This window comes from Ostrinia furnacalis, unplaced genomic scaffold, assembly GCF_004193835.3.
Source record: "Ostrinia furnacalis isolate ACB-3 unplaced genomic scaffold, ASM419383v2 OfSCF7173, whole genome shotgun sequence".
In the NCBI taxonomy this organism is placed as follows: domain Eukaryota; kingdom Metazoa; phylum Arthropoda; class Insecta; order Lepidoptera; family Crambidae; genus Ostrinia; species Ostrinia furnacalis.
Genome location: NW_021137412.1, coordinates 565,542 through 577,704, shown reverse-complemented (window position 1 = coordinate 577,704; position 12,163 = coordinate 565,542).

The window sequence follows — 12,163 nt, the reverse complement described above, 5'->3', positions numbered from 1 at the left end:
GAACCGAGGATAGTGCCACAACTGCCACCGCTTTGGGCAATTCCGTTAACATTTAGACCTTTTAGTGGAATTGGTATGCGAAGGGTTAAAAGATAGACTCGGGCTCTGAATTTTCTTTGGGAAAGGTTTAAACGCTTATTATCAAAACGATAGAGAAGAAAAAGGCGACACTATTCGGTGGACTGAAAAAAGGGACAAAATAATCGTAGTGGTCATAAAATGTTCTTCCAGGAATGTTTTTATTCGGGTTTTGGTGTGTGTGATAGTTATGGTCATTGGTCACGCACAGCCGTTTTTGACGCTTAGGTAATTATTTCTTGAGTCATATCTCAGAGAATTTCAGACCCTGATCTGGCGGTTAACACTTTCAGTTGACAGTAACCCAGACACAATAGAAGTTTAATTGTTATGACTGCTAAAGCAGTTAACATTATAGTATTGTAAGGCCGTCCAGTACGCTGATTGCAGTTACAACTTTTAATCCCGTTAAATTCAAACATTGTGTAGCAACCGACGACCTGATAAAGGTAGCAGCACGCTACCAATCGGGCGATGTGGGAGTTATTGGGGGAGGCCTCAGCAGTGGACGTCCTGTGGCTGAAATGATGATGATGATGAATATAATTTAAAAAAATATTATTTGTCATAGCAAGTCTTATATCTAATATCCAATTTTCTATTCACCTGGTTAAACCGAATGCGTATTCAAATAGAAATCCATATAAAGTGCATTGGAAACCTTGTAGCTATCAATCTAAGACGGGAAATTCCGGGCCATTAGAGCGACTTTTCTTTAAAGCCAACTTTATAAAATCCTAGTCCTCTGAAGGTGCGTTTAGACTGCTCGTTTAAGGCAAATTGAGCTCTATTAAAGCAAATTGAAAGCAACGGATTGCCCTCTGGGGTTGAGTTCCTTTAAACTAGATTTATCGGATTCTCTAAAGCGACTTGTGCTACTTTTTTATTTACGAGTTAGAAGTTAGATTACTAATTAGCATTGGTTCAAAATGATGTCATAATTTAAGGGCAGGTACTGCAGGTACTAGATACACTGACGATGTGGTGAAGCTCGTGGGATGCATCTGGATACGGACCTTTATCCAGCAGTTTTTACAACCTACAATAATTATCATTATTTCAGCCACAGGACGTCCACTGCTGATCATAGTAGGATTCCCTCAATGTTTTCCAGATTGGCCGGTTGGTAACGGCCTACATCCAGCACTTTCATAGCGCTGTCGTGGTCTTCAAAGGTTACTGATTTTCTTTCGCTGCTTCTTCTCGGCACTGGCCCATTTATGTGTATTACTGGTACGTGTAAACGCATATTTGCAAAAAATAAGTGACTTTTATGAGGTCTGTACCTACACCGTGTGGGTGGACGTCTCACGCTGCGTTTTCCGGTACTTGGCCCTACATCTTCGAACCTACACGATAGAAATAAGTTTTAATACCTACTTGTATGTTACTATTCCATTGTACTCTCTCAGAAAATCAATTCGAACGCACCACCCGATCTCTTGTCGCTTGAGTATGATCGATCGCGAGTATTATGTTTAGAATCGATTGCCTCTTTGTTCAGCCTTGTAGTATAAACGGTTTGATTAATGTCCCAGGGTGAGGGGGGCTGCATTTGCTGAGAATGTGACCGTTATAGATTTAAGACTAAGTTCTGTAACCCTGTATAGTTTTGAAAAGTTGAGCCTTGTGCCAAGACTTGCATTGTTGTAAGTTAAGTCATGACTCTCAACCTATATTAAAACTTCTTTGTAAGTCTTTTGAAAAATGGGGCATTATTGTCACCGAAGGTATATTGCCCGCCATTGCAGCTAGCTAGTGTTTGTCTATTCACAAATTTGGTGATTAATGTTTATATAGCAAATGTTTTATTTTGCCAAATATTATATCCCAAATAATTTGCTTGGTCAAATTGACACTTCACATACTTACGAGTACCCACCGTTATCCACAAATCAAAGCATAAGGCACATGGTCATGGTTTTCACAATAATTTTATGTAAAACAGAGAGATTGCAGACAATAGTATGGTTGCAAAAAGTAGATATTGTAGAAAATAGTAGGTTAGGTTAGGTTAGAACAGTGACCCTTAATGAATCATCTCTATTGTTAATGAATCATTTGGAAATTTCGATAAAAAGAATGAAATATGAAAATTTATTTAGAAAAAAAATTATATTAACTACCCACTAAACAAAATAATAACCACAAGCTAATTTGTATTCCATTCTATGCACCAATCAAATTGTTTTGTAAATAGTTTATCGTGAAATATTTTTGCGAAACATACTTTGCCAAACAATAATTTGCTAAACAATAATATGCCAAAAACGACATTTGCGAAGTAAAAGTTTGCAATAAGTTGTTTTGCCAAATGAGAATTTGCCAAATGAAAATTTGCGAAACGTTGTTTGCGATGTGATAATTTGGGAAACGTTTTTTGGCCAAACATTAGTAATCCCCCATGTTCAGCAGTGGATTATGATGATGATGACTCCACAAAATAATATGAACCACATTAAAAGAGTGAGTGTACCCCAGTGTAAAGCTTGATTGAAACCGTTTGTATGGCTTTGTATACGTAAAAAGTAGGCAGGCTATACATCCGAGCCGCTAACGACCTAACTTCACATCATCACGCTTGTCAATACAGCAATTGTGCTCATAATAACACCAACAGTCTAATAACTGTTCCCCGGCAGCCGTAGTGCAGCAATTAGGGATGTTATGGATATGTAGTTTCGGTTATGGATACGGTTACGGATATTGGAATAATATTATACCGTTTTCGGTTTCGGTTATGGATATTTTTTTATTTCGGATATCCGAAAGTTTCGGTTACGTTTACGGATATCTGAGCTAAGTATAGAATGCAATGGTGTAGATTCCAATAGTTGTCCAACACAGTTCATGCCTTACGAACAGAATGGGTAAGTACAGAAGTGATTTCTTTGGCAGCTGTCACCTTTTGGTCACACAAAAAAACTTTTATCTCATGGGAAAAAACTCATGAACTTCAAAATGCAATCACTAAATCAGCGTAGGGACTTGCTTGACTCTACCTACATCCGAAACTATTCAAAACATTTGAATCGGTTATGGTTACGTTTACGGATATTTTTTTATTTCTGTTATCCGAAAGTTTCGGTTACGGTTACGGATATCCATAACATCCCTGCAGCAATTATGTAACGCTAACCTATTATTATGACCACGCTATTTGTATCGATGTTTGACAAGCAGCCTTGTTATTTCGTGTTTAGGTGACTCGGTTATTCTGTTTGTTTATACGTCATTGTTGAACCAATTGTGGCTTGATTGTTATTGTTAGCTGTATTGTGGCATTATAATAATGCTTACAGCTGTGTATTAGTACTAGCAATAGCGTTAAAGTAATGTAATTATGGTAGGGGACAATGATGTTTTATAAAAATAATTTAAAGGAATTTGTTTCCCAGTCGACGAAGCACATGATGTCGATATCCTCTATCCCAACTACTCCCAACTAATATTATAAATGCGAAAGTAACTCTGTCTGTCTGTCTGTCTGTCTGTCTGTTACGCTTTCCCGCTTAAACCTCGCAACCGATTTTGATGAAATTTGGCATAGAGATAGTTTGAGTCCCGAGAAAGAACATAGGATAGTTTTTATCCCGGTTTTTGAAACAGGGACGCGCGCGATAAAGTTTTTCTGTGACAGACAAAATTCCACGCGGGCGAAGCCGCGGGCGGAAAGCTAGTTGGGATATAAAAATTAAATTTTCAACGGCTAAGCTTAAAATACTCGTATAATAGGACCGGTCGCTATACAGGGTGTTAGGTAAATGGGTATATGAGCCGACACTAGCCCATGTTAACATAGGCATATAAATGGTATGGTGAAGTCAGAAATTTGATATCATGATTTTATTTTTTTGAATTTTCATACAAAATAAATTATGTAAAATCCGAATTATATGAAAATTAAAATAATTAAAATGAAGATATCAATTTTCTGACTTCACCATACCATTTATATGACCATGTTAACATGGGCTAGTGTCGGCTCATATACCCATTTACCTAACACCCTGTATAATCCTTGGGGGAGGCCTTTGTCCAGCAGTGGACGGCATTTGGCTGAAACGACGACGAAGACGTAAACGAACGTATTCATAAATATTACTATGAGTATGAGGTCTCACAGTGCGCGTGGACGCACAGGGTGACACGCGGACCAATCACAGAGCTCTATTCAACGCTGTACGTTTTGATTAGCTGCTTCGCTTACGCAAGCATCGTTTGTGAATACGGGCGAAAAAATTCTTGAATTTTGATAACGCAAATTCAATAACTATTAAAATGATTCTTATTAGGTAGTTAGTACCGTGGCCTATAAATAACGCGAATGAAAGGTATTGAATTTTAAATGAGTTTGTAAATAAACAAAGGATTCTTTTGCAAATCTCTGACGAATGTTCCAGAACACTTAAAAACTTCATATCGCATGCCGAAAACACACCATACAAATCTTTTCCAATCCTCTGCACAATATAAACATATGCAGTACCTAGTTTTTTGTTTATTTCGGTTACTAGCTTTCCGGCCGCGGCTTCGCCCGCGTGGAATTTTGTCTGTCACAGAAAGACTTTACCGCGCGCGTCCCTGTTTCAAAAACCGGGTTAAAAACTATCCTATGTCCTTTCCCGGGACTCAAACTATCTCTATGCCAAATTTAATCAAAATCGGTTCAGCTGTTTAGGCGTGAAAGCGAGACAGACATACAGACAGACAGACGGACAGACAGAGTTACTTTCGCATTTATAATATTGGTATAGATTTAACTATTCTTCTACCATGTAAGTTTTTAGAACTGAGATCAACCTGATGTCAGACATAATAAGCGTTTCACATGTACCGATCAGAACGACCTAAGATAAATTCAGGTGCCTGTGATTTCCTAACCACCAAACTCTTAATATCAGTATAATCGGTCTTCTTCAGTTTACTACTGGTTAAAGGCCTTTCAACACTGTAACTTCTGATAGGTTTAGTTAGGATTTCTTCGACGCTTGAAGGTCGAGTAGTCCTATAGATAAATATTTTTTATGCATAACAAGGCAGGTATTGGTGTTAAGTGAGATGCAGACTAGGATGGTACATTCTGCCTATTCACTCTCGCCTTAAAAAGGCCCGGATTATAGTGTTCGGGAAAGAAAGCAGCAGGCAGCGAATTTCAGTCCCTAACTGTTCGCATTATAAAATAGTTATCGAATAGTGCGAGCTGGTGGAATGTCAACAATGTAGGGATGGTGCGCTAACCTGCGTCTGGTTCCCCGGTGATGGAAGGTGGCTGGTGGAATTAGGTCATGTAATTCCTTCGCACATTCTCCGAAGTGTATCTTGGGACAACGATTTTAACACAAGCTTATACTTACTTATTGTATGAACCAAACCTACTGAATATTCCTCCCTTTCGTCTCCATAACTTTTGCGAGGAAAAAAGATTTGCGACGAGAACTTTGCTAAGTAACATAAAATCCTTATGCCAGCTCCATAAAAAGGATGAAGATAAAAATGAAATATTAAAATGATATTCCGGATAGGATTGTGCATGCATTTACTTTTCCAGAGTCATGGTTTGATATATGGGAAGTTAGAATGGAAACAACACAGGTAATGATACCCCATGTAATGTAAATAAATAGGTTTTTTTTTGAGATAGAAGCCTGTATTAAATATCTAGAATAAGATTTAATTTTTTGAAGCCACGATAGCCGAACGGTGAAGGGGTCGGACTGTCCGACTCGTGATCCGGGGAACTCGGGTTCGGTCCCCGCCGCCGCTTGGCTATTGTGGTGAGCTCACTCGTGACACAAGCATATTATTAGCTTAGTACGAGGGGCTAACGGGAGTACTAGAAATTTGTGAAAAAATTACTAATAATCTTATTTTTTTAAAGAAAAAAAAATTAATAAAGGAACACCAAAATAAAGTTAAGATCTAAATATGTATTATAGTTTTTTTCGCGAGAAGAGCCTAGATGCGGGCCGCACAGGACCGGTCATTATGGAAATCATTGGGGGAGGCCTTTGTCCAGCAGTGAACGTCATTTGGCTGAAACGAACGAACGAACGATTATAGTTTTTTTATCCACAACGAGGAAGCATGTCACCTAATGGAAAGTGATGATCAGGCTGAAGGTCAAAAGTTTGCAAGAATACATGGATTCTTGTCATAACAAATTACGTAAAAACTGCTGGATGAATTAAATTAAACTTTCCATTAACTAATTCCCGTATGAAATTTTAAAAGTTATAGTAACTAATTACTTTAATTTGAATGCACAGTGGGTAAGTTATTAATGCAGTTTGAGATAAAACAGGTTAATATTCTCCAGACAATAGCACTCTTTTAGTCTTAATTTCTGCATCAAAATTGTTTAAGAATAAATTTTTTAATAATTTTTAATTTTTTTATCCAACTGAATAAAAAAATTACATTGTTCAATAGGGTGGTCCTTATTCGTACGAAAAAAATTTTTTTTCTTATATTTTNCAATTAGACTCAGCGTTAAATTCTTTAATTTCGTTAAAAAGGCTCTTGTTAATTAATTATATGTATTTTACAGTTAAATCAATTGCTTATTGGCCTTTGATATATTTATTGGTTAATATTTCTCTCCGAATAAGTTTTTCTACTGTTAATTGTATTTTTTCGGAACAAAAATCATAATGTTTTTCGATCTTGATTGCCTGTAGTGTTCGTGATTACTTTACGGAAACTTTTTCTACTTAACATGATGTGCTGAAGTACCTACCTAATAAATAACTTTAAAAATATTTTTCATTATGTATCGTTAAGAAACATACACAATAGATTTCAATTATCACAGTTCCTTTAGAACCCAAGAAAATACCTACTCCTGAAAGACTTCTCGCGCCCACAATACACCACGAGTAACCGATGCGACGAGCCGCTAGCGAACAAAACAAGGCTAAAAGGCTACCTATTCTCAAATCACTCGAAACTTTCAATTTCATAACTCTTTGGTTTATTTTTAATTGCTTTTCCGCACTTTTAACTGTCAAGCTGTAGATCCTGGCTGCACAGGAATTGCAGCGGTGGGAACAAGAGATATATGGGAATAAGTAGTCCGTGTAGTAGTCGTTTCGTGATCTGTAACATTTGGGTATTTCTTGCTAAACCATGAAAATGTATGATTTTTTTCTAATACCTATTAACTCGTAAAAATTAAAAAGCAAACTATCATCGTAGCAAAAATTCTTATACATAATAGTAATTTTCTTAAGTCTAGTGATCTGTGGGCTTATCTATATACGGAAATTCATCAAATTCATTTATCAGGTCCTCAACAGTTTCTTTTTTCAAACAATGTTTTCCTCAGTCACTTTTTTTTATAACATTTCCAATTTTTCGCAATCGCAAAAGTCGATTGACTCTCGAATAAGAACAAACGCGGGTCTCATGAAAGACGTGACATTTTGTGTTGAGAAAATTGAATTTGGATGATTGAATTCGCTGTGATATCAAACGAAATGCCGCCTGGGACGGTCCTGAAAATAGGCACTATTGCGGCTGAAACTGGCGTGACAACCGCTGATTTGATATTGGTTTGAACAAAGTAGTAAATAAATAAACTGGAAAACGCAGCGTAGGACGTCCACCCACAAGGTAGACCGAAGAACTCATAAAGGTAGCAAGACGGCACTGCTACCAAACGGGCGATGTGGAAATCATTGGAGAGGGCCTATGTTCAGCAGTGAACGTCCTGTGACTGAAATGATGATGATAAATAAATAAATTACATTGAAAATACCTAGCTTTAGTTCCTATTTACTACTTTTTCAAGTGGGGAGGTCATTTTTCAAGGCATGTCGTTCGCTTCCCCGTATCTAACCTTAACCCCCGGGTTTAATTAATGCTTACGTATAGTTATTTATACCACAGATTACTAATAAGTTACTCATATACACAAGGCATTTAGAGGACACATTTTTTACTGTAACATTATTCTAACTCTATGATTTGATGGCGCTCTAATAGGTAATTTATAAAATGGAGTTAGTACTCGTACGTCCATGCAACGCAAAATATTTATTGTGAAAAGGCTAATGTTGACAGCCGCTGGAATGACAATATTTTTATGTATGTACAGACTTGTACTGTACCAGTATCTACCTAAACGTTATTCGATAGCAGTCAATGGTAGCGCCGTTTTTTTAATTACAAATACCTGGATAGAGATCGACAACATTTAATTTTATTTGTAAGTGCAGTCTATCAGACCACTTTTTTTTTTCCTAGTAAGTAACACTGTTACTGACTGTTACACGTGCAAAAACATGCCTGGTTTAGCTTGCTGTACATCCAGGGCAAATCAAACATCATATTTCCTAGAACATCGACAGCATTACGATACCAGAAGTATTTATTAATAATACTAGAGTTATTCGATATTTTGACATTCGATAACTTATTCGATACTTGCGCGGCGCGCTTTGATCCGGAACAGTGTTTATCTCGTATTGAATTTGCATTGTACAAGTTTTTGTGGCACAACGTGACCCAGCGGTTCGGCTAAGGCTATTATTAATATTCGGAGCAATCGGTAGTGATGGACCAAGTTCCAGGAAAGTTAAGTTAAAAATCCACATATTATTTATTCTCAATGAGGGATTGCAAATTATTTCTATCAATCCCACTAATATTAAAAAAATTAATAAATGTAAAATTGGGTTTTTTATACATTTGACAAAAATATATTCTTCAGAAATCTTGCAAAAATCAAAATAAATTGTATTATTGGTTGTAATTGAACGAACCCGATTTGAAAGCACGATCAAACGCCAAACTTTTTATCTTCGTAGTAAGTCTTGAAGCTTAAAATACAATAATTACTTAAGTGTCTACACAATCTTCCTTAGCATCTTACTAATTGATTGGTAATTTTTTGCCAGCGCTAACTAGACAACTTGGCTCGCTTTCAACAAACGAGCTGCTAGATCGAGTTACTCCCTAATTTTCTCTTTGTGTTTGCCGCCGTTTTTGCCGGACCTTGTTAGCGTAGTGTGAATGCCGATAATTATAAGGCTGCGTTCACAATCACCACAATAGAAACAGGCAGAGTAGTGCCAAAATACATTAATAAGTGAAGATTTACATCTAGGAAGTGCGCCGAGTGTGTTTGAAAACCCTTATTTCCATTCCTGGGAATTAGAAGCCAGTCCAAGTGTGTTTGGCTGGACACACTGTAACGTGTAACAGTGTTACTCATTGGGAAAACCCATCAAGTCACCTGTTACTCGTTTGTACATCTGTTTTCCTATCTTTCCAACGGTTCTCTATGTATAATTTAACTGGTAGGCACCAGCTTGACTTGTGATTGCTTAATTTAATTTAAACTACTGCACTGGTTTAACAGGTTCCAGAGTATAAGATATCAGTGTTATCTATACCTACATAATAGCCTAGGTATGCGATTCTACTTCATCATGGTTTTTTCAGCCATCTATGAGGTCAACTGCTAAACACAGTCACATTTCCAGATTGGCCGGTTGGTAGCGGCTTGCATTCAGAGGGCCTAGTCACTAGGCCCACATGCACTAGTAGTGTGAGTTTACACTAACGTCGTCACTAGTGAGCGCGTAAAAAATTTACTTTAAATGTATAACGGATTGTACAGCGGAAACTTTCAAGAACTAAAATTTTCATCCATTTTTCTAACGCGTTCAATGTAAACTCACACTAGGCCCTTGTAGATTCTACTGCATTTAGTTCTAATTACGATTTCGTCGGTCCGCTATGAGTGTTTTATCAAACTTTTAACGAAGCACGTGAACGTAATGGGAAGAGATGGCTCGAGGCGAAAATAAGGATAATATTTATGATATAAGAAGATTTTTTTCCTGTTGCTAACATGAAAAAGATTGCTTATTTTTTAAAATTTAATTTTCACCTTACTACTTGCTTATAAACACCAATAAATTAATAAGCTAACGAGGTGTAAATTTATTGTTTCTCTGTCTACGGAAAGACCGACTAATTCTTTAACTTGTTAATAAAAATTAACACTGCTTTTTCATTCTTACGTAAAGAGCTGTGAGAAGAAACAACCAAACTTCGTTTGTTTTTTAGCAATTTCCTACGTTCGTTACTTTAAAGAACTTATATTTCGGAAATATTTAAAAGGTAAATGACGAGTGATGGGAACTTTCTTGAGATTATTATTACCACTACAGTACTTATTTGTTACTACATAATAATTATACGAGTCATCATCATCATCAACAGCCCTTTACAGTCCACTGCTGGACTATGAGCCTCCTCCACTATAGTGGAGGGTTTTGCCATAATCTCCACGCTTGGCAGGCGGGTTGGAGATCGCAGTTTAAAAGATTGATGTTTTTCAGAGAGCGCTGCTGCCCATTCTCTGTTTGATGTGTAGTCCCTAAGTCGCCTCTTACGACACCCGCGGGAAGAGTAGGGGTTGGTGACAATTGGTGACAAACAAATATACGAGTAATACCTGCTTATTATAATCTACAGCTTCTGCCCGCGATTTCATCCACATGGAATAGATTTTTTTGACTTAGCGTGACGGATGATAATATAATAATAATAGCCTTTAATAGCCTTTTTCGATATATGTATGTGCTATCTAACACTGAAGGAATTTTTCAAATCCGACCTCCTGAGATAGCGCGTTCAAGCAAGCACTCTTCAGCTTTTTAATATTATGTATCTAGTATTATGAGTCTTCCAGTGACTTGGCCCACTTTTAGCTTGGCCCACTGGCCAAGTCGCTGGTTTGAACCTTTAAATATTTTTTCTTCCAGTGACTGGGCACACCTCTAAGACTCTAGAGTAGATTTTTGTTGATTTGGTGTTTATTTTGTTAAAAAAACATTAAAAGTGGGCCCAGTCACTACAAGAAAATTAATTTAAAAATTCAAACCAGCGACTTGGCCCGTCGACCAAGCTAAAAGTGGGCCAAGTCACTGGAAAGCTGTTATATTATATTAACTGTGTTATGTACTATTATAGTTACTACAGAGCATGTAATGCTAATTCGCCTCCCAATACGAGTCGCGAGTGCACCTCATCACCCAGTTCCGAAGCACTCCCGCACTCTGCTGATTGCAGCGGGGCCATTTGCAACGCTATTGCTTGTACACTTCGCTGCACGTTTGTGAAACATTTCCAATTTATTGGCAACGAAGTACAGTGAACATATGTAGTTGAAAAATACTTTAATAATGTTGTTTTTGGGCAAACTAAAAATTTAATTCACTATTTTCGTGACAAAAATTTATTATTTTGGACTTCGAATTAAACGACACATTTGCATTGTGCAAGGACATATCAACCAACCTACATACAAAAATCCAAAGACCATAAGTTTGGTCGTATCGATTAAATTAATCGGTTCCGCGATTAAAAGCGTTGATTGACGATCATGAGACAGCTTAGACCCTTATGCGAGGTTTAGACTAACTTATTGTTAGAAGTTGACTTCCGCAAGTTGTTACCACTGTGTAAATACCTGAGGCAAGCCAACTTCTGCAAGTTTTGCAGCCTGCGGACCTTGCTACAGGTTTTAAGTGTAAACCCCATAATTATTCTATTGAACACGGGTTTCATTTAAATAACGAAAATATCACGTATGTGACATGTTTCCGTGTGTGATTGTACATAACCGGGAAAACGGTCCGGGAACTGGCGCACGTCTTGGTAATTTGAAAGCGTCGCCCTCCTGCCAGAACTCCACAACTTTTCTTTTTCTTGCCACTCCACTTTCCATTTTCATATCGCAGTACCATAGGTTTTATGGTAGTTGTTATGGGACTATGCCTAAGCTTAGTAAGCTTTTACGGGAAATAAATACCAGTAAGTAAGACGAGGAATTTAAAATGCTACCTTTGTGTTGCCTGATGATAGTGTAATAGCAATTGCACTGCCAGTCAAATACTTATTTGCTTAAGAAATTGTAACAGGTATTTATTACTGTTTCGTTTTCCTAAGTTATACTATTGCCCTCGACCTCGCCCGCGTGAACTTTAGCTTAACACGGATCGTTATAAATTAATCTTAAATATTATTCTGATGTATTAACAATAATAATGTAAAGTTTCACCAAAATCCG